General features: G+C 38.0%; 1 protein-coding gene across 1 annotated transcript in view; it reads right to left on the bottom strand.

Moving 5' to 3' along the window:
* HOMER1 (homer scaffold protein 1) overlaps nucleotides 1-3057 on the bottom strand; it is a 130970-nt gene extending 127913 nt beyond the window's left edge. The window contains exon 1 of the mRNA XM_038532471.1: nucleotides 2926-3057. The gene's annotated coding sequence lies outside the window, so the exon portion shown is untranslated. The remainder of the gene's footprint in view (nucleotides 1-2925) is intronic.
* Nucleotides 3058-21459: the final 18402 nt, after the last annotated feature.

Here is a 21459-nt window from a genome sequence, read left to right as displayed (position 1 = left end):
CTAAGCACCGTACATATGGGCATTTATTTACAGTATGTAACATGAAATTATAAATACGGCTTGTTTTTCATTTCCTATAGGACAAGAGTGAGGAGTCCTCTATAGGCCTACTAGTTAGGTGTGCTTGTGCCTATAATAAAGCGTATTATGAACGCTTTTCAAACTAATTACTACAAAGTTTTCAAATGCCCTGTTTTGATAGCTTATTATTGGGTAGTCTCAAATAATGAACTTTGGTTTGGTTTAATTTGATGATCATGACCCAGAAATGGGATTACTACATAATGCTAAAGGCCCTTGCTATTTCAGGGTTGGTCTTGGAATTCATTGGCCACATTTTCCAAACTAAAATCTGTACACGCTTTTAACAACAGACAAAATATTGGAAATCTGAAGTGACCTGGAAAATCCAGGACATAAGATCACCAGCCTATTAAGTGATTATTAAGAGAGCTATAAATGGATATCTGTGCATTCGTTTAAATATAAAAAGCCAAAACTCTATATAACCTATATCATGTATTTCTTTAATTTTTTTTTTTTAATGTTAAACTACTCACATGATTCCTAATTAAGGAGATTGGTTTGCCAGGGTTTTGCCCAGTTTTAAAGGACACCAGCCAAAAAAGTTAGGGCTGATTTGCAACCAAGTCTGACTTTCAGCTATCTTCACATTATAAAATCATGATCTTGCTTATAATTTGAAATATTGAAAATAGTTTTTTTAAGGTTATAACAAGGTTAATAAAAGCAAACCCCTGCTTGCCAGTTTGCCGGATAACCTATCATCACATTAATAGAAAGGGGTACTAACTTATATTTCAGATAAATGGGAGCTTCTTAGGTATAAAATATTAAAACAATAAAACTGTCATTCTTCAAATAATGTCGTCCCGTGGCTCTTGCAAATTAAAATACAAATTAAGTTATTACTCTATAAAATTTCTCCACAAACTACTTACTATCTGAACTAAATCACTCTTCCCTTTCCTGCTCTTTCCATTAGTCTATGTTAATTAAGCTCTCACTTTACTATTTTCAAACACTTCATTCTATCCTTTTATCAGAACTTCCTCTGGTTTACAATCCTATCGCCCCCACATCTTTACCCAACTGTCAAAACAGCACGTCAGCTGCCTCCTTGCTTTTATAATGCTGACCCTTCATTAGAGATTCTACTTTTCAAAGCTACACGGTCTCTTCTTTTGTCGCCTTGAAATTGAGGGCAACTTTTTTCCAATGTGAGTCGAATCATGTATTATGATATAATTACCCAAAGTTTTTGTGGTTATTTAACGTCAGCCTCTGCTCTCAACCTAGAAAAGTCTACCAATAGTTGGTCAGTTTTTCTTTCTAGCTGGAATGGGATTAGTATAACAGAATATATACGTCTGTGTACCCAAGGGAAGAAGTAAAACATGTTAGGTATCATAGAATATCTGCTCAGAAAATAATAATTAAAATAAGTGTTTTTTCTGCTCTCTTGAAACAATTCCAACACAATTTTGAGAGGAGTCAGAGAATCATTCTATGGCTTTCCATCTAAAAGTAAATATCGCCTTAAACTGAGCGGAGATAACCCAAATGCTAACCACGAATTTCCAACCCTGATTGCTTTGCATGTTTTTTAAAGTAGTGAGCTTCCTAGAAAGTAATATATTTTCTTTTCCCGGAAGAGGTAGAAAGTACTTTAGTAGAGTTTCAAATTTTTAACAGTTCCTGTTTCCCACTACACTCTGAAAATTTGTGGAGAGGTTTATGAATACCCTCTGATTTTAGAACCTGTGGGCGAAGGCATCTGTTTTAGTTACAGAGTTTACTTCCATGCCCTTAATAGGAGATGGCAATATTCAATGGGATGTTCATAGATTGGTCATGAGATCTGTCTTTTTCAATGAAAAGACATCGAGAAGATTGAAAGACTTTGCAAGAAAGAGGCTTAAAGTCAGATTTTATTTTTAATTGCTTAACATCAGGTAATAGCAACTCCCTTTCAAGTTGCCTCTTTTTCATTACCAAAATACCACTGTTGCTTCAAATAAAATCATAGGTAGAAATAATATATTAAAATATATCTCAGCATACAATAGAAATCTCAAGATTCCTAGTTTATGCCACATACTTATAAAGAGACTAAATAACCAGCAACGACTAGAAGTAATAATACCAAAAAGAAGGAAAGAGTTGTAGGGAAACACAATTTATCTAGTTGATTCTCCAATGTCATCCCACCTCCCCCACAATATAACAGATATTAGGTGGCAGTAATGTGTTTGGCCTGTTAAAACCATATTTTATTATTTTTAATAATGTTCTAAAAAAAATAATAATGTTCTGAACAAAAATAGAGTAGTTAGGGATCCCTGGGTGGCCCAGCAAGGTTTAGCGCCGCCTTCAGCCCAGGGTGTGATCCTGGAGACCCAGGATCGAATCCCACGTCAGGCTCCGTCTGCCTGTGTCTCTGCCTCTCTCTCTCTCTCTGTCTCTCATGAATGAATAAATAAATAAAATCTTAAAAAAAAATAGAGTAGTTAATGATCTCAGGGATATAAATGTATAAGTGTTTGGCATCTCCAAGGTGATGGATGGAGGACAATTTTTACTCTTCTGAGTTTGTGCACTATTTTATTAGAGGGCTTGGAAGTGGTGGAGGGAGACAAATTAGGGAGTTATCCTCAGGAATGATACGATATAGAACATATGAGAGATAATCTCATAAAATTATTTTTTGCCCTGATTTTCACTGTAAATTCATTATTTGTTTTCTAAATATGGTAGAAGAGATGCAGATATAACCCCAGACTTATTCAAGAACGCACCAGAAAGTTTTGGGTTGGTGCTGTGAGAAAATCACTGTACAACTGTATATGTGAATTTCTAAAATATTTAGAATAGATAGGGATATGGTGCCTTTGAAAAAATTACCTGGCTTAAATTCAGGTTGATTGTTCAAAGCAGCAATTACAGAGAATAGGCTGGAAAAATATGCAGATCTGCAGAGAGCGACAGTAAAGAACGTTGAGTAAAAGCTTGTGCTATACCTGTGTGGTTACTTAGAATGGAATGCTGTGGAAGCTGATTGCCATGGTAACCAATAATCTTTTTCCTGAATGGGAGAACAGGACAACCATGGGGAAAATGTTTTAAATGAGCTACCTTATTCTGTGATTCTTCTGGTGCTAGCTAGGAGAAAAACAACACCCAAGGTATTTAGGCTAGCCATGCTTAAAAAAAGGAAGTTGCATTCTTCACAAATAGACAAGGCTGAAGCAGAAATTGGGGGCTATTTCAAAGGGAGATAAGGGCTTCAGATGGCAATTGGAAAGCCTCTGAAGCAGAACATAATTGGTAAAGACTCTGACATGACTAAAGAGGGACAGAAGCAATACCTAGAAACTGTTCTAAGGTTCTCCCAAGCATAAGAGGTCAGACATAGGGACGCCTGGATGGCTCAGCAGTTAAGCATCTGCCTTAGGCTCAGGGCATGATCCTAGAGTCCCAAGATCAAGTCCCACGTCGGGCTCCCTGCATGGAGCCTGCTTCTCCCTCTGCGTGTGTCTCTGCCTCTCTATGTCTCTCATGAATAAATAAATAAAATCCTTTTTTAAAAAAAAAAAAAAAAGTCAAACATAAAGATTCTTAACATTTGGGATTTTCAGTCATGAGTTATTTGTAAGACCTTTTATTTCTTTTAACCTGGCTTTAAATAGTAATTTCTCTAAAAATCAGAAGAGAAATGGTAAATATATTTATAGGCATATTATTTTTGTAACAAATTATCTTTCATCTGTACATGATAAGTATATACATACACATAGAGGTATAAATGTAGATAGATCTGTATCATATGCCTGCATTGAATTGGTTATCTGCTAAAATGTTTTATCCTTCAAGTAAAATCCAGACTCCACACCTTGACCTAAGAGACACTGCACGATGGGCCCCTGCCCATCTTTCTTGCTTTGGTGTCCTTACCTCCCCATGCTCCTATCATATGTGTATGAGTTAGTATACTAACTGCAAAGAACAAAAGCCCCACCTAATGGTGACCTAAGCTACAAAAAAAAATTTTTTTAAGATTTTATTTATTTATTCATGAGAGACACAGAGATAGAGAGAGAGAGGGGCAGAGACACAGGCAGAGGGAGAAGTAGGCTCCATGCAGGGAGCCCGACGTGGGACTCGATTCCGGATCTCCAGGATCACGCCCTGGACTGAAGGCGGCGCTAAACCACTGAGCCACCCGGCTGCCCTAAAGTTGTTTTTAAGTAAGTCTGAAGGTAGGTGGTCCTACAGTTAGTTTAGAGAGTTCAAAGTATCATTAAGGTCCAGGTTCTTTCCAGCCTTTCATGTTGCCATCTTAATCTGTTGTCTCTTAAAGTTGGTTTGTTTTCTCATTTTTGTTTGATTGTTGCATTTCTAGGTATCAGATTCTCATAAAGAGCCTTTCAAAGCAAAAAGAGAAGGAAAAAGAAAAAGACTGAGCAATTTTCTCCTTTAAGTCTGTATCTTACCAGGGAGAAAAACTCTCAAGAGGCCCCCAGAAAATTCCCTTCTTATGTCTCGTTGGCCAGAACTGAGTTATGTGTCTATGTCTAAATCAATCACTGACAGTTTGGAACAGGGTTTTCATGATTCACTTAGACAAGTGGTGGTTCATCCCCTGAGTCTGCATATTGTGTCTGAACCAAATTACAGCTCTCCCAAGCAAGGAAGCATGGCTATTAGGCAAACAGACCACACATATTTGCCACACATCCTAAAGCCACTCTGGTGTTCCTGCTGCTCTTCAAATATGGCAAGACTGTTTCAAATACAAAGCCTTTGCCACCTAGAAGACTTATGTCCAAGATCTCCACACTCCCTCGTCCTTCAGTTCTAAGCTCAAATTGCATCTCTTGAGATACACCTCCAGATATTCATTATAAAATATCAGAATATGGGGATGCCCAAGTGACTCAGTGATTGAGTGTTTACCTCTACTCAGGGTGTGATCCCGGGGTCCCAGGATCCAGTCCGACATCAGGCTCCCCGCAGGGAGCCTGCTTCTCCCTCTGCCTATGTCTCTGCATCTCTCTCTGTGTCTGTCATGAATGAATAAATAAAAATTTTTAAAAAATATATCAGAATGTGCATAGCCACTTAACCTCCACTTGATTTACTTTATTTTCTTCACGGTATATTCAACACTGTCTAAAATAATATTACATATTTATTAATTTTCTTACAGACTCTAAGAGGAGAAGTTCCCATGAAGAGGAACTTTGTCTATACAAAGTTCTGTCTACTTTTACATCTACAATAGCAGGACAATGTCTAGCACAAACTAGGAACTCAATAAGTATTCATTGAATGAACGAATTGCTGGACTTTCAGTTACCCTATGTAGAAATTACATAATTAGCGTTCTTAACCAGTTAGCTGGGGTGAACCACACAACCTGCTCTCACTAGAACAAAGAAATTGACCAGAGTGGTGCATGTAACTCACAGAATCTCTTTAGGCTGAGCTCCCAAGAGCAAGAACTGGCAGGAAACAGAACATTCAAATTAGGTACTTTGAGGAATGCTTAATAATGATACTACTCTTTACAAAGGTGAGGCAAAGTATAGGAAAACCGTAAGACAGAGGGCAATATCTGGCTTAGCAGAACAGATGACCCTTCCATGCTTGAAAGGGCAAGAGGAGTGGGCAAAGGCTTGAACTTGAAGGCAGAGAAGATTGTGGGGAGAGTCATAGCTTCTCTCCCCAAGGATCACAGCTAGCCCACAGAGACTCCACAAGACGGGAACCCACATAAATAAATAAATACTTCAACTGCACTCTCCTCCCCACCCAAGCCCCTATCTCCTGCTGGTGCTCTTCCTATTCTTGACATATAGGAAGCTGGAAGAGGGCACAGGAGCCAGTGATGTAGTCTATACAGATTGTCTTCCTGAGACAAAAGGCAGAGAAAAGAAGGGTGCAGGGTGGATATGATGGGGCAAACGGAAATATCCAGCACAAATCGTATTTCATTTATCAGCTATTATTTTAAATCAGCAATTATTTTAAAGTTCAGCATATGGAAAAGTAAACACTACCACACACTGTTAGTAGGCATGTAAATTGGCATACCCTTGAAGACATACACAGATTTTGACACAGCAGTTCTATTATAAGGAATTTATTCCGCAAATAGGCTTTCTCGAGTATTCAAAGATGCACAAAGTTTTGGGTTGTTTTTTGTTTTTGTTTTGTTTTTTTTTTTGTATTGGTATGAAATTTTTTTAAAAAAGTGAAAGAACCTCTATGCCCATCAATAGGGGACTGGTAAATAACTGACCATTGTATTATATGGTATGGCCATGTAATAAAATATTAGGCAATCATTACAAAGAATGAGGTAGATCCATGGTGCTGATTTGGAAAGATGCCTAATATAGAAAAAGAATTCTGGATGAATATAGTAGATTAAATTGTGGTTACCTTTAAAGAATGGGATTGTAAACATGACAGGGGAATTTTTTAAATTTCTTTATACTATTTGTGTCATTTGCATTTTTTACCATAAACATACAGTATTTTCATAATACAAAACCAAATCAAATTATTTAAAAATACTATTTAAAACACACAAATACACTTAAAATTTAATTGCAGGAGGACAGAATAAGGCATTAGCATACATTTCATTTTCCTATCTCCCACAGCTCCTTTTATAAAGAAGACTATTTTAAAGTTAAGAATACATTTATAGGGATCCCTGGGTGGCGCAGCGGTTTGGCGCCTGCCTTTGGCCCAGGGCGCGATCCTGGAGACCCGGGATCGAATCCCACATCGGGCTCCCGGTGCTTGGAGCCTGCTTCTCCCTCTGCCTGTGTCTCTGCCTCTCTCTTTCTCTCCGTGTGACTATCATGAATAAATAAATTTAAAAAGAAAAAAAATTAAAAAAAAAAAAAAAAAAAAGAATACATTTATAGGGGATCCCTGGGTGGCTCAGCAGTTTGGCACATGCCTTCGGGCCTGGGGCATAATCCTGAAGTCCCAGAATCGAGTCCCACATGGGGCTCCCTGCAGGGAGCCTGCTTCTCCCTCTGCCTGTGTCTCTGTCTCTCTCTATCTGTGTCTCTCATGAATAAATAATTTTTTTAATTCTAAAAAGTGTAGAAATTAAGGTATTTTATTGGGAATAGTCATTCCATTGTACTCTCCACTGATGCAACTGTATGCAGATATTCTACTTTAAGAAAGATGCTGATGTGATAGCAAGATAACCAAGATGGTGAGAACCAAGACAAAGCCATGTGAGTTGTTGGTGAAGGTAGATGTCTAATTTTCTGATGACAAAACCCAGGGGAGATACACTGGCTGACTTCATAGCATGTCTGTCACTAAGAATTCACTATATGAATATGTACTCTAAAAGGTAATAAAGGATTGACAGTAAAATAGTAAAAGGCAGGTTTAAGCTCAATATGAGGGACGCCTGGGTGGCTCAGTGGTTGAGCTTCTGCCTTCGGCTCAGGGTGTGATCCTGGGATCCAGGATTAAGTCCCACATTGGGCTCCCTGTAGGGAGCCTGCTTCTCCCTCTGCCTATATCTCTTTGTGCCTCTCTCTTTCTCTCCCTCTCCCTCTCTCTCGCTGTGTCTCTCATGAATAAATAAATCTTTAAAAAATACATGCTCACTATGAGAAAGAATGCAAAAACATTCAGATTTGTATGATTGCCCTGACAATCATTAGCCTAGCTCTTCCTTCTTGTATATCGACACTAGCTGTATGATCATTTGTGGGATGATGCAGAAAAAATACTTGTATCAGGTAAGAGGTTGGATGTAACACCCCAAAAGCCATATTTTATTCTAAGATTTTGCGACTGCTGAAGTCTGAGCTCACATCAAAGTAGCCCTTCACCGTTAACTTCTCTACACTGTCTTCTTTAGAGAACACATCCTCTCCTCTGATGTCATTCATTGCCACCTCACAGCTTCCTCTCTCCTCTTCCCTTCATGTTCCAGTCTCACATCTAGCTAACTCCATTTGCGTGTTCTTATAAATCAAAATGGCGAAAACAAATTAAACACCTTAATCACCCATAATTGTCCTCCTGCGATTTCCTTATTTCTGTACATGACAGGTCAAGCAAACCTAACAGATTCAGCTGGTAAAAACAAACAAACAAAAAATCAAAAACAAAAACAAAAAATACAAGCTTTTAAAGATTCAGACAGCTTATTACTTATATAGGTAACAAAAGCAAGAACAGCAAAGGTGCCAGCTCTCCATGTCCCTTTTTCCACAGAACAGCACAGAAACAAAAAAGGTGACAATGCCACAGAAGAGGTGGGGTACCCTGTTGCTGATGAGCTGAGTCTATGCTGCAGCTAAGTACTTTTACAGCCTGCAGGTGTAAGCTAAGGGGGTGGGATGTTGTATAGTGAAGAATGTGGCTGATGGCATCAGAGTTAACCTCTAAATCCTTGAAATTTCCTAAGAGATAAGAATGTATTTGTTATGCATGGTGGGCACCTTGGATCCGACAGTGTTTATGCTAATGAACAACCCAGGCAGGGTGGCCATGCCAAAAAGACAAACCATGTGATTAGAGAGTTGGGGCTTTGAGCTAGGTGGTAACAGCTCAGCCTCTAGGAAGGAGAGAGAGAGACTAGAGACTAAGTTCTATCACTTGGCTGATGATTCAATCAATCATGCTTACATCAAGAAACCTCAGTAAAAACTCTGAACACAGAAGCTCGAGTGAGCTCCCCTGGTTAGTATAATAATGATACTATCTTTTTTTTTTTTTTTGAAGATGTTATTCATTTATTTATGAGCGACGGGGGAAAGGGGTTGGCAGAGACACAGGCAGAGGGAGAAGCAGGCTCCATGCAGGGAGCCCGACGTGGGACTGGGTCCCGGGTCTCCAGGATCACACCCTAGGCTGCAGGCGGCGCTAAACCGCTGCACCACCGGGGCTGCCCTCCCCTGGTTAGTATAATGTATGATTATACATTGATGTGCGGGCCTGTTATACATGCTGAGGACCTGACAGTTCCACATTTAGGACCCTTCCAGAACTTGTCCCATGGGTTTCTTGAGATGGCTGGTCCTGCTTTGTATGCTTTATAATAAAACCACAATCATTAAGTGTAGTGCTTTCCTGAGTTCTAGCTACTTATCAAACTTGAGGGGATAGTGGGAACTCCTGAATTTGTGGCTAGTTAGTCAAAAGTGGGGAGGGGGTCTGGGAACTTTGAGCTTTCAGCTGGTGTCTGAAGTGAGGGTAGTCTTGTATGTTGGGGGTGAGGGGAGGAGGAGGGGGCTGTTGCTGCTGTGAAATTGGACCTAACTCCCCATAGTCAACATTGAGAAGCAGTCTCATGACACTCTTCTGGAAAGATATGGAAACAAATGAGAAATGGCCTTGAAGAAGTTTCTCATAAGATTCACATGGGTTCATGTTCCAAGAGGATCACAGGACATTCTGCCAAAATTTAGATCAATTGTAGTTAAGCTTTGCATCAAAAGGGTCTGGAAATATATTTACAAAATGATGGTAGTTGTTGTCCTTGACTCATGGAATTAGATACTTTAGGCTTTTTTCTTGAACCCTTTCCTCATTAAACTTTATAGAGGCAGTTGAGGGAGTGGTTAATTGTGAGCTCTGGGAACATCCTGCCTGGGTTTGGATCTCACCTCTGTCATTTAGTCACTAAATGACTACATGTCCTTGATAGTGACCCATTATTAACTTCTCCTCTAAAGGCTCAGGCAGGTCCAGATCCTCTTGCCTGTGCATTCACACCCTTATCTTCACATTTTTTAAATCTAAAAAAACATCACGTGGAGCTATCTTTTCTTTTCTGAAATGAAGATATAATCTGTTCATAGCAGGCCCTGATTCTTCATCTCTTTATATTCCCATTAAAACAAACAAATGAAAAATAAAAACCAGGCTGGTTTGGCTTAACAGTTTTCCTGGTAAACCAAAACTTCAAGCAAATTAGCCTCTTGAAGACTCGATTTTCTCCTGTGTAAAATGGAAATAATAAATAATAGTCCCTACTGTACAGAGTTCTTATAAGGATTAAATAAGTTAATATAAATAAAACCCTTAGAACAATACTTGGCATATAGAAGGCACTCAGCAAATGTTACCTATTTTTAATACTTACATGTGTTATTTGATTTGTTTGTAGTGACCACATATTATCTTTCTTAACAGAAAAAAAAATAAAATTGAAACATGCAAAAGTTCAAATTTTCTATTATATAAAAATCACATTAATTTTTTTCAATTCTCAGCTACACGAATAAGACAAATCTTTGCTTATGATCATAACATCTCATAGTCACTATATAAAGAAATGGGATAACTTTAGAAAAAGTATTTGAAAACCTCAGTGAATATCTTAGATGAATATATACATATATAATATATATATTTTTAAAATGTATATGTATAATTTTAAATTACTTGAAATTCTTTAACCATTTTCCAAAATAAGCCACAGTTAAATTTTGATCTCATATTTATTTAAGGGAAGTTCATTAAAATGTTCATCACATTTTTTATCTGTGGGTAATGAAATTTTGGATTTTTTTCTTTATACCTTTATACATATTCTAAATTCTTCCAAGTCGTCATGTATTCCTTTTTGTAATTAGAAAAAATGTTATATCTAAAGATAAAATTATTCTTATCAAAATTCTTTTGCACTGTACAAGAAGTAAAAACAACATTTGAGACTCTAGTGACATGAGAGATTGCTTTTGAAACATTCTGAAATTATATTTTTATTGGTTTTAACAAGATTTACAGGTTACTAAAAAATGCAATAGGGGATCCCTGGGTGGCGCAGCGGTTTGGCGCCTGCCTTTGGCCCAGGGCGCGATCCTGGAGACCCGGGATCGAATCCCACATCAGGCTCCCGGCGCATGGAGCCTGCTTCTCCCTCTGCCTGTGTCTCTGCCTCTCTCTCTCTCTCTCTCTGTAACTATCATAAATAAATAAAAATTTAAAAAAAATGCAATAGAGCGGGCACCACAAAGCAAATTTGTTTGAAAGCACTAGAACCAGCACATGAATAGTCATGACATTCGGCAACATGCCCCTCTTGAAAAATAGTTCTTATACTCTATGATGGTGGATGTTCTACTAACAGAGTAAGCAGCATGTAGAAAAAAATGGAAAGATTTTTAAGATAGAGATTAAAGATGATTAAGGATTAAAGATGAGAAAGTATTTTAATGAAATTTCCTTTTGTTATGTTAATATAAATTACAATCAAATATAAACATAAACTCTCAGTAAGTTCTTGTATAGTTAGGGATATTGAGAACGTGGATTCTGGAATCAGATAGACCTTGAGTTTCTAGTTTTCTTGGTCCCCCCAGATAGCATTGGATACATTATTTAATATCTCTAAGCCTCAGTTTCCCAGCCTCCAAGATGTGAATAATAATAGTACTTGAAGGGCTTGCTGTAACAATTAAATGAAGTATAAAATACTGGTGTAGGCATCCCTGGGTGGCTCAGCGGTTTAGCCCCTGCCTTCGGCCCAGGGAGTGATCCTGGAGTCCCGGGATTGAGTCCCACATCGGGCTCCCTGCATGGAGCCTGCTTCTCCCTCTGCCTGTGTCTCTGCCTCTCTCTCTTTCTGTGTCTCTCATGAATAAATAAAAATAAAATCTTTAAAAAAATAATAAAACAAAATAAAATACTGGTGCATTGCAAATGCTTAGTTTTTGTTTCTTTTACTGATGTGAAAATTAATTGCATTTTTCCTTTTTTGATCACTGTTTAAAGGAACTATATAAATGGAAAAGAATCATTAGAATATCTAGGAATTAGAGAAACCGACTCCAAAGTTGTTTCCAAAATGCATTCTTTTTAAAACCATCTAAAACCTTTGAGAGTTTTCCACAGAGGCATGCCAACCGGTGATCTTATGAAGTGTAAAAGGAAAGCAAAAATGGAGACCCTAGCAAACAAATACACAATCCTTTCTACTTCATGCCCAGTGGTTTCTGAATCCTTCTGAAGATGCATTTTAGCGTCTTCCATCCATGAATTGCAAATTATTGTGGACTCTGGATTTATTCCATAGGCGCTAGAGTAATCTCCTGGCTTTTTAAGAATGCCTTTCTTGCACAAAGGCTCTTGTCACCTCTCAAAGTACCTTAGAGATCTCAAAGTTGGCCTCAAACCTTGCCTGAGTTAACTGAGCCCTGACAAATACATTAAGGTACCTAATGACAGTGTTTAGTTAAATCTCCACAAGACGTTTTCTCTTCAGGGCTCAGAGATTTAGAAAGCCTCTCCTCATAGTCCTTCTGCCCATCCCACTCCTACAGGAAGACTTCTCTGGAACAGCAGAACATCCCAGTTTGGCCCGAGAGAGAAAGTGCGCGAACTCTGCGTTTTGCTTAGAACCTACTTTGGAGTGAACAGTGAGACTTCGGCTGTGTGGAACCGTCCTCGTGTCCATGGCACTTGCTTAACTAACAGCATCTCTCAGTGACCCTGCTGATCTACAAGTGGGTTCTGTACCCCTGGGGGTTAAGTAGAAAAGAATAGAGCTGTTACCCTTCTGCCTACTTACCCAAACTTTTAGGTTTTTCATACCATTCTCTCCATTGCTGTTGCTGGCATTTTCTACTTGGAAGAAATGAGTATCAACTGTAAACCTGGTAGTCTCTCTTCCAGATTACTTACACAAAATTTAAGTATATTTGTCCCAGCACAGAAGGATCTCTGAAATGCTGTTCATGCTTCTCCAAATTAAGACATGTTTACTGATTCATATACCCTGTTTCTTCATTTTAAGCCAGCTCCTTATTTTTAAAAAAATATAAAAATATACTAAAAAGTAGTGCCAATCCAGTGATGACCCAATCAAAATTTCTTATTAAATAGTAGGAAGTCTTATATTTAGAAATTTTATTCACTAGTTTTCCCTTGGGCATAATAGTTATTATTTCTCTAAACACTCCACGATATTTCTATATGAATTTCCTTTACAAGCTATGGTGCCTTTTCCCCAGCAGGATTTGTTTATACATTTTTTCATTGGTCCTTCTCTTTAATTACAGAGTCAACTAGTTTGTCCTGGATAGTGTGATACTTACTATCAGTAAGTTTTCACAGCTATGCCTGCAATTCTTCTTTTAGAAAGAATTCAAATAGGCAACCCTGGAAAGTTTGCCATAACAGGGCACACAACTTTGCTAGCAGTTGCATAATTTTACCCCTGATGTTCTTTAGAAACCTAGGTAGAGCAAGTCTGTTGATTTATCTCTTTCTGGTGTATTAACTAGGTCCTGGGCCCTTCTCATTATTTATTCATATCACCTTCTATCTATATAGCGCTTTGTGTTTTTCAACTATTTTCAACTTTTTAATGGGTCCAAAAGTATTGATCTTTGAGAATCAAAAGAGAATTTTTTTTCCTGTAAACTTAACACTATTAAAAAAATTAGTTAAAAAAGCCATAATTTAAAAGTAGGATTCCTGATAATGTTTCCTTGGAGGAAAAATAAAACGAAACAATTCATTTGCTCTGTTAGGGCTTTTGCCTTCATTTCCACTCCAATATAGTTTCCCTTATTTTCTACTTTATTTCTCTGGCTTATTTCAACCTTTTTGTCTTGCTTTAGAGTCCCCTGCATAATGCTTCTCAAATTCTTATTGACCATCATCTATGACTACATTATCAGTTGATTTTCAAAGAAAGCTAGAAAATGTTTATAAATAGTACTGTATACAACAGCTTCTATTGATTTGGTATCTACTGCATGGCAAGCACTGTGCTGAGCGTGTTATATGTATTTTTTCAGTCAACCCATAACAACTCTAATGGGGTGGAATTCTGTGTTTATTCCAACCATACAGAGGGGGAAATGGAAGCTCAGGAGTTTGTTGTTTGCCTAAATTCCAGTTAAGATTGGAACCTAGCTCTGCCTAATTCCAAACCTTTGCCCCTAACCCCTGTACTCTTTTGCCATTTCATTGGAGTTGAATCAAACATTTTTAGAACCATGGGTGATTAGATTAGGATCTTGTTATCTGCATTCTGGGCCAGTTCTGTCACAACCAACTACCTGATTGAGGGCAGGTGACTTAACTTGGGGGAGTCTATTTCTTCGTTTGTTAAATTCAGTGATAGATCCCCAGACCTTGATGTCTTTCGGGCCTATGAATCTGTTTATATAAATATTCACTAATGTCTATGTGGTCAGGAGTGGAAACCGAACAAAAGTAAGAATTGTTCAAATATGCCTCTTATAAATTGAAAGAACAATTTTATGTTATTCGTAACAATTTCTCTACATAAGAAGAACATGTTTGTTCTGTTGTTTTATTTTTTAAGTTTTTAAAAAAGATTTATTTATTTATTTATTCATTTATTTATTTATTTATGATAGACACACAGAGAGAGAGAGAGAGAGAGGCAGAGACACAGGCAGAGGGAGAAGCAGACTCCATGCTGGGAGCCCGTTGCAGGACTCAATCCCGGGACTCCGGGATCACGCCCTGGGCTGAAGGCAGGCACTAAACCGCTGAGCCACCAGGGATCCCCTATTTTTTAAGATTTTTAAAAAAGATCTTTATTATTTATTTGAAAGAGAGAGAACCCAAGCTGGGGGAGAAGCAGAGGGAGAGGGAGAAGCAGGCTCCCCGCTGAGCAGGGAGCCCGATGTGGGGTCCATCCCAGGACCCTGGGATCATGACCTGAGAACCCCTGTTCTGTTGTTTTACTTTATAGTCACAAAAACGCAAGGGCTCCTTAAGCCCCTATTTTTTGGTGTGTCGGGGGTTATGTCTGTAAGTAAATTTTTTATTCATTGCCATGAGTGATGGACATACATGTTCATTTCTTGACTTGACAACGTAATCATTGGGAGGCGTCTGGGTGGCTCAGTCAGTTAAGCATCTGCCTTCTGCTTAGGTCATGATAGCAAGGTCTTGGGATCGAGTCCTGCATCGGGCCTCCTGCTCCACAGGGAGCCTGCTTCTCCCTCTGCTTCTGTCTCTTTCTGTGTCTCTCATGAATAAATAAATAAAATCTTTAAAAATAAAAAAAATTTAAAAAAGAAAATGCGATCATTGAAAGTTGGAATGTAATAAAGTATTTATTCTCTTTATTCAGATTGTATTCAGAGTGATCTAATAAAGAAAATTAACAGTGTCAGAGCCTGAATTTGGCTAACTCCGGTTTATTTTCCCAAGTAGCTTTTGTGTTTCTAGGCTTTTCTTATTCTGAACAGAACATTTCAGCCTTTTTTGTTGGTTTCCATTTTGTTTCCCCACGTCTCTGCACCTTGCTCTGCCCTGCTCCTTGAGTCAGAGGACTGAAATCCATCTCCATGACCTTCCATGAGCTGGAACACATGGGAAATCTGAGAGTGGAAAGTGGGGTGTTTCTTCCTTATCCCCCTGCTTTTTCACCCCACCTCTCACTGTAGCTGCATCTCCCCAATCACATTTTCCACAAGGTTGGTCTTCTTTCCCAGCTCCAGCTCTTACTGGATTCTGCTGTTTCCTTTGTTTCTTCAGCCCCAGGGAAAAATATGACTCTCCCTGTATAGCTGGTTGCTAATGCCTCACCATACTTTGTCTCTTTTCTTCGCCTGGCCTATATATCTTTGAATGATCTTTTCATTAAAGTCTCTTCATTTGAACCATCTAGGGTAAATTTTATTTCTTCCAGAGGCCACCATCCCTTACCTAAAACACTGAACTGGAATTTAATCACCTCTTTCTAAAGATTACATTGATTTCAACCAATGAATGTATATTGAGCATCTTGAGAAGCTCAGGATTATGCCGAGTGTGATGAGAGGTATAAGAGTTATTTGTGGCATGATTCTTGCCCTTGACAAGTTTATAATCTAGTTAAGAAAGTTCCTGATCAAGATACTAAACAATTAATATGTAACACAGGACTTTAAGTCTTAAATTAGAGAGTTCATAGGACTATTCAGGTGATAGGAGGGAAAATTATCATAGGATATGCTCACCCTTGAGATATGCCACACTTCTTATATATTTTTATTTCCTGAATTGGAAAAAAATTTTAGTCATCAGGCTTACAAAATATGTTGTTCTGTACTAGAAAGAATTTATGAACTTTTAACCAGCTATGGAATACTCATTCTTGAAATATCCTAGGAGAAATGTGGCCTACTGTCTAAACGTCATGAGGGCCAAGAGATCATTCTTGTGTGTGTAAGAAGAGTTTGTTAGCCAAACGAGAAGAAGGGTGGGTCATACGTCATTGATTCAGCCTGGAACTACCTACCATTCCCATATACTTCATGAGTAAGAAGTGATCAACTGCCTCTGACTCTGAACTTCAATGGGAGCTTCTGAGCTCAGAGACATGCACTGAAACCCAAACTAGCCTATCAGTCTGTTAACCTACTTGGTTCAGAGAGAAGGCTCTGGGGTTGGGAGAATGGGAAAGGCACACACTACACTCTGGTGCCTAATGTGATTATTGCAATTCAGTACACAGGTTACAGTTTTATCAACTTGGACCTCAAGAGTACAAATTGGATATTTCAAACAGGGGTTGAAAGGCACCAGATAGAACATTGAGTTCTGGGATCCCTGGGTGGCGCAGCGGTTTGGCACCTGCCTTTGGCCCAGGGCGTGATCCTGGAGACCCGGGATCGAATCCCACGTCGGGCTCCCGGTGCATGGAGCCTGCTTCTCCCTCTGCCTGTGTCTCTGTCTCTCTCTCTCTCTCTGTGACTATCATAAATTAAAAAAATAATAATAAAAAGAACATTGAGTTTCTCTGCTTGTGGGGTTCTCTGTCAAGATAGAAAAGGCTTGATGTGGGTCTTGGGGACCTGTTTTCATATCTGATTAGAATTCAGATGGGCAAGAGTAGATGGACTTAAAAGAGAGAAAAACAAAATGAGGGTAGGGAGAAAGGAGGAAAGAGTGAGGTGTTACACACACGGCACGGAGGAAGCCTTGATTTGATGATGAAGTATACCTTGAGTGGTACAAAGTCATACTGGACGGATGGGAGGGGCAGGTCAGCTTCCTGAAACTATCCTGATGAAGGAGAACAGAGCTGGGCTCCTGGGTGGCTCAGCTGGAAGCAACTGCCTTCAGCTCAGGTCATGCTCTCAGGGTCCTGGGATCGAGCCATGGCAGGGGGGCGCTCCCTGAACAGCAGGGAGTCTGCTTCCCCCCTCCCTCAGCCCCCCACCCCCTGCTTGTGCTCTCTTTCTCAAGTAAATAAAATCATTAAAAAAAATAAAAAAGAACAGAGCATGAATATTTCTAAGTTTTATCAGCAATGTGATTTCTCTTTAAGTAATGTAATTGGCTTCCAAGTATGGATGTAGCCACTCTGTAGAATCACGGTTGGCTAAACGTTGCTATACTGTTCAATAAGCAGGGCTTGTATTGGGCAGGATCTCATGCAATTTCAGATCTGGAAACTGGCTCTGAGGTCCTGTGCCTACCTATGATAGTAGATTTAGGAAGAGAGGAAGTTCAGAAGTACATTCTCAGCTAAACTGACAGTGGGAATAGATCTACTAATGAGGCAACATGAGTTTGCAGCCATGGCAACAATAGTATCATTCAAGATTGCTTCCTTTGCCAAAGCAGGAGGCAACAGAACAATGATTTCCTCTCCCTGCACAGGAGCCTGCTTCCTACAGGCAGAATGAGAAATGAGAGAGGCAGCACCATGTATTGCCAGCCATACCATGATAGGCACTGGGTCAAGAAAGGGTCATAGAAATAGAAACAGTAATGGGGGGGGGCGGGGAATTTTTGAGGTCTTACCAAGCACTGTGGTGTTAGTGCTACATTCTGTGGACTTTTCATTTCTGTCATCCCCCTCTGTCCTCCCCATCCCAAATGAACAGAGTGGCACTAAAACTCACCCACCAGTAATAACTGCTGCATAAATGCCTTTTAACACTTGGTGCTGGAGTAGCAATTATTGGAGCACTTAGCTAATAAATGCCTGGTGAGTTTAATCTCTGGATATCAGAGAATTAAATAAAAATGACTGAAAACTGGATAGTAAATTAGTAACACCAGTTACTGAAGTGATACGTGGGGTTTTTTTTCACATTAAGCTACCATTATGATACAGCACTCCTATCATGACAGTGCCTTGACTCCTTGATTTAGCAGAATAAAGAATTTACGCTCTATATAATTATTTCAGGCAGTAACAACTTCCAAGTCAGCACCATTTTTCTCCATAAACCTGTCCTGCATACATCACATTGATGTGAAGTCAAAGGAGATAATTACCTGAAGGTACTTTGTAAACTGAAGAGCTAAATAATGGTCAAGGAATCATTATTACCATCATTCAATGAATCTTGAAAGAACATATTGGAAGGTCACATGTAGGTCAATATTTTCTATTTCTAGAAAAATGCACTATTCTTAAGAACTAAAGGAAAAAAAAAAAAAAAAAAAAAGAACTAAAGGTATTGGGCAACCCGGGTGGCCCAGCAGTTTAGCGCTGCCTTTGGCCCAGGGCATGATCCTGGAGACCTGGGATTGAGTCCCACGTTGGGCTCTCTGCATGGAGTCTGCTTCTCTCTCTGCCTCTCTCTCTCTCTCTCTGTGTGTCTCTCATGAATAAATAAATAATCTTTAAAATAAATAAATAAAATCTTTAAAAACAAAGAACTAAAGGTATTGAATTAAAATTTTTGAAATATTTAAAACATTTTTTGAAATATCTATTAAGAGTTTGATATGCTGATTGCAATAACCTGAAGTGCTAACAAAAATGAATACATTAAAACTGTATTATTCCATTACTTCTTTTTAAGGCTCTATGGTACTGTGTTCCAAGTATATACAGCTATGTTTAAAAGGATATTCCCTGCAACATTGGCATGGCAAAGGAAAACATAACAAACACAAAACCAACCTGGAAACAACTCATGTGTCCATCATTATGGATCTATTTGAACAAATTATGGTACATTTATGTTATGCTATATATAAAGAAAAGAATGAACTAGATTTTATAAGTTCTAACATGGAACAATGTCCAAGAGATATTCAATGATAAACACAATGTACAAAGCAGTATGTACTGTATAACTTAGTGCATTTCTGAGAGCTATGTAATTATCAAGGAATTACTGAAAAAAATCTCTATATAGTAATATGTACTCATAAACAGGAAAACCTTATGGAGGAATGTTTGCTAGTCTTCTGTTAAAATGAAATGACTGTCCAGGGGCACCTGGGTGGCTCAGTTGGTTAAGCTTCTACCTTTGGCTCAGGTCATGATATCCGGGTCCTGAGATCGAGCCCCACGTTGAGCTCCATGCTCAGCAGGGAGTCTGCTTGTCCTTCTCACTCTCTCTCTACCCCTCCCCACTACTTGTGCTCTAGTACTCTCTGTCTTTATCTCTGTCTCGGTCTCGGTCTTGGATAAATAAAATCTTTAAAAAATAAAATAAAAATAAAATGGCTGTCCATATCACGAGAGTACCTACAGTAATTTTTTAATGTTAGAATTTTTCTACAATGAGCTTGTTGTATTCCTTTCACGAGCATAAAAAGTCAAGGCTTTTACAAATGAATAAAATACCTGGGCTTCAAACAAAACCTAAATACATTAATGAGTAGATAGGATTGACCTCCAATCATATATTGAAAGAAATATTGAAGGTTTGAATTGCTAAAGCCAAATAGAGTTTAGTTTAACTTGCTGAGGCTCATTTCGAATTGTGAGACTGGAAAAAAATGCCTCAAAATATTGATCCCACTGCTCCAAGGCACCAGGCAATAAGTTCAAAATAAAGTTCAGAGTCCCCATGGAGCTAAAACAACTCTTCCTACTAACATAAGCTGAAACAAAGATGAGTTTTATCCTCCTGTAAGATTTTTAGCTTTTGTTTGTGACCAATAAATCAAAGGTCCACATGTTTGTTGAATGCACTCTAAGCCCCAGAGAGAAATCAACTAAAATGGTTTGAACATAAGTTGAACGAGGTCAACTTGGACTTGCACAAGAGGAAGTATCCGTAATGACCAAAGTTAGCTTTGCTGTTGCTATCAGAAGCAAAGTGCGAAGAGTGTGGACTGTTGGTGAAGTGAGATATTTCAAAGATTCAGCCGTTTTAGAGATGAATGATTACTTTTACTTATTTCTTACTTTTGTCCATCCCTATGCCTGCTAAACTACCTACCTGATGGCTGAATGGAGAAAAAAACTGTAATGCCATTAAAATTAGAAAGCTGAAGGCTCTTTAGCGGTACAAAAAAACAAATCTTCTGCAGACACATGGAAAAATAAAATCTTAATCTGTAAGGATGATGAGGTTGTAGGTGATCCAAAAAATTTCCTATTATTATTGTTTTAAAGTTAAGCAAGCCACACATTTAAAAGCAAACCATATGTTTTTTTAAAAAGACGATTTCATGAAAATTATGTCTTCCTATTTCTCAAAGGATGCATGTGAAAAAAAAAATCATTCAATACTATATTTGTGAGAATAGTTTGTTTCCAGATAGACTCTTCAAAGCTAGTTGTAAATGTAGCACAAGAAAGGAAATTGTTCTTTAGTTTTCCTGTGACTAATTGTTTCAGCTTTTTCAACAGACTCTCATTATAGGCAGACATTCAAAAGCCTTTTTGAACTTGAAAGTTAGCTTCCATAAGTTCATTCTATCCCTCGTGACATTTTCTTACAAGGATATAGAGTAAATGTGGATGTATTAATAATATCCCTTTCTGGAAAAATAAAGATTAAAATTTTAAAAAAGAAAGCTCTATTACATTACCACAGATTCCTAAAAGATCCATAGGGAATCTGGGGTCCTAGATCCATAATACTTATAATAAAACATTGCAAGCACTGTTATATTTATAACATAAACACATGAAGCCATATTTAATAATTTTAGAATGGCGCAAATAAATTCCAAACCTTGATTCAAAAATATTTTAAGTGAAAGGAACTCTTATAATAAACTTAAGAAACTAGTCAGAAGGTAACATAAGCTTAAATTTTACTTCAATTCAAGCTAAACAAATGGTGTTTAATAGCAGAAATTACATGAATTTGAGAGTTTAAAATACTGATAATATTGACTGCTGGGTGAGTTACAACATAATATGTTAGAGCTATCTTGGTTTTCAACTAATTTTAATGAAAGATTATGCAATGTAATTACTTTGCTTTTATTCTTGTAAAAAACAGGTTCAAATGTAAGCTATTACGTGAAGGTATTTGCTTCTAAAGGTATAATTGAACTGCAGCCCTGGGCTCTTTATTTCTTCACCTAAAATCTGATGGTTGCACATTTGCTAACTTTTTATACCATGTACAATGACATTCTCTTCATAGAATCATGATGAGAATCAATAGCATGTAGAAAACAAAATAAAAAAGGATACATTTTTTAATAATAATGTTTAAGATGCAATAGTAAAGTAATAAGAAAAAAAATCTCATCACA

Source organism: Canis lupus, chromosome 3, assembly GCF_011100685.1.
Source record: "Canis lupus familiaris isolate Mischka breed German Shepherd chromosome 3, alternate assembly UU_Cfam_GSD_1.0, whole genome shotgun sequence".
NCBI classification, from domain to species: Eukaryota; Metazoa; Chordata; class Mammalia; order Carnivora; family Canidae; genus Canis; species Canis lupus.
The sequence above is the reverse complement of the archived record's forward strand: the minus strand, read 5'-3'. Positions and strand labels throughout refer to the sequence as shown.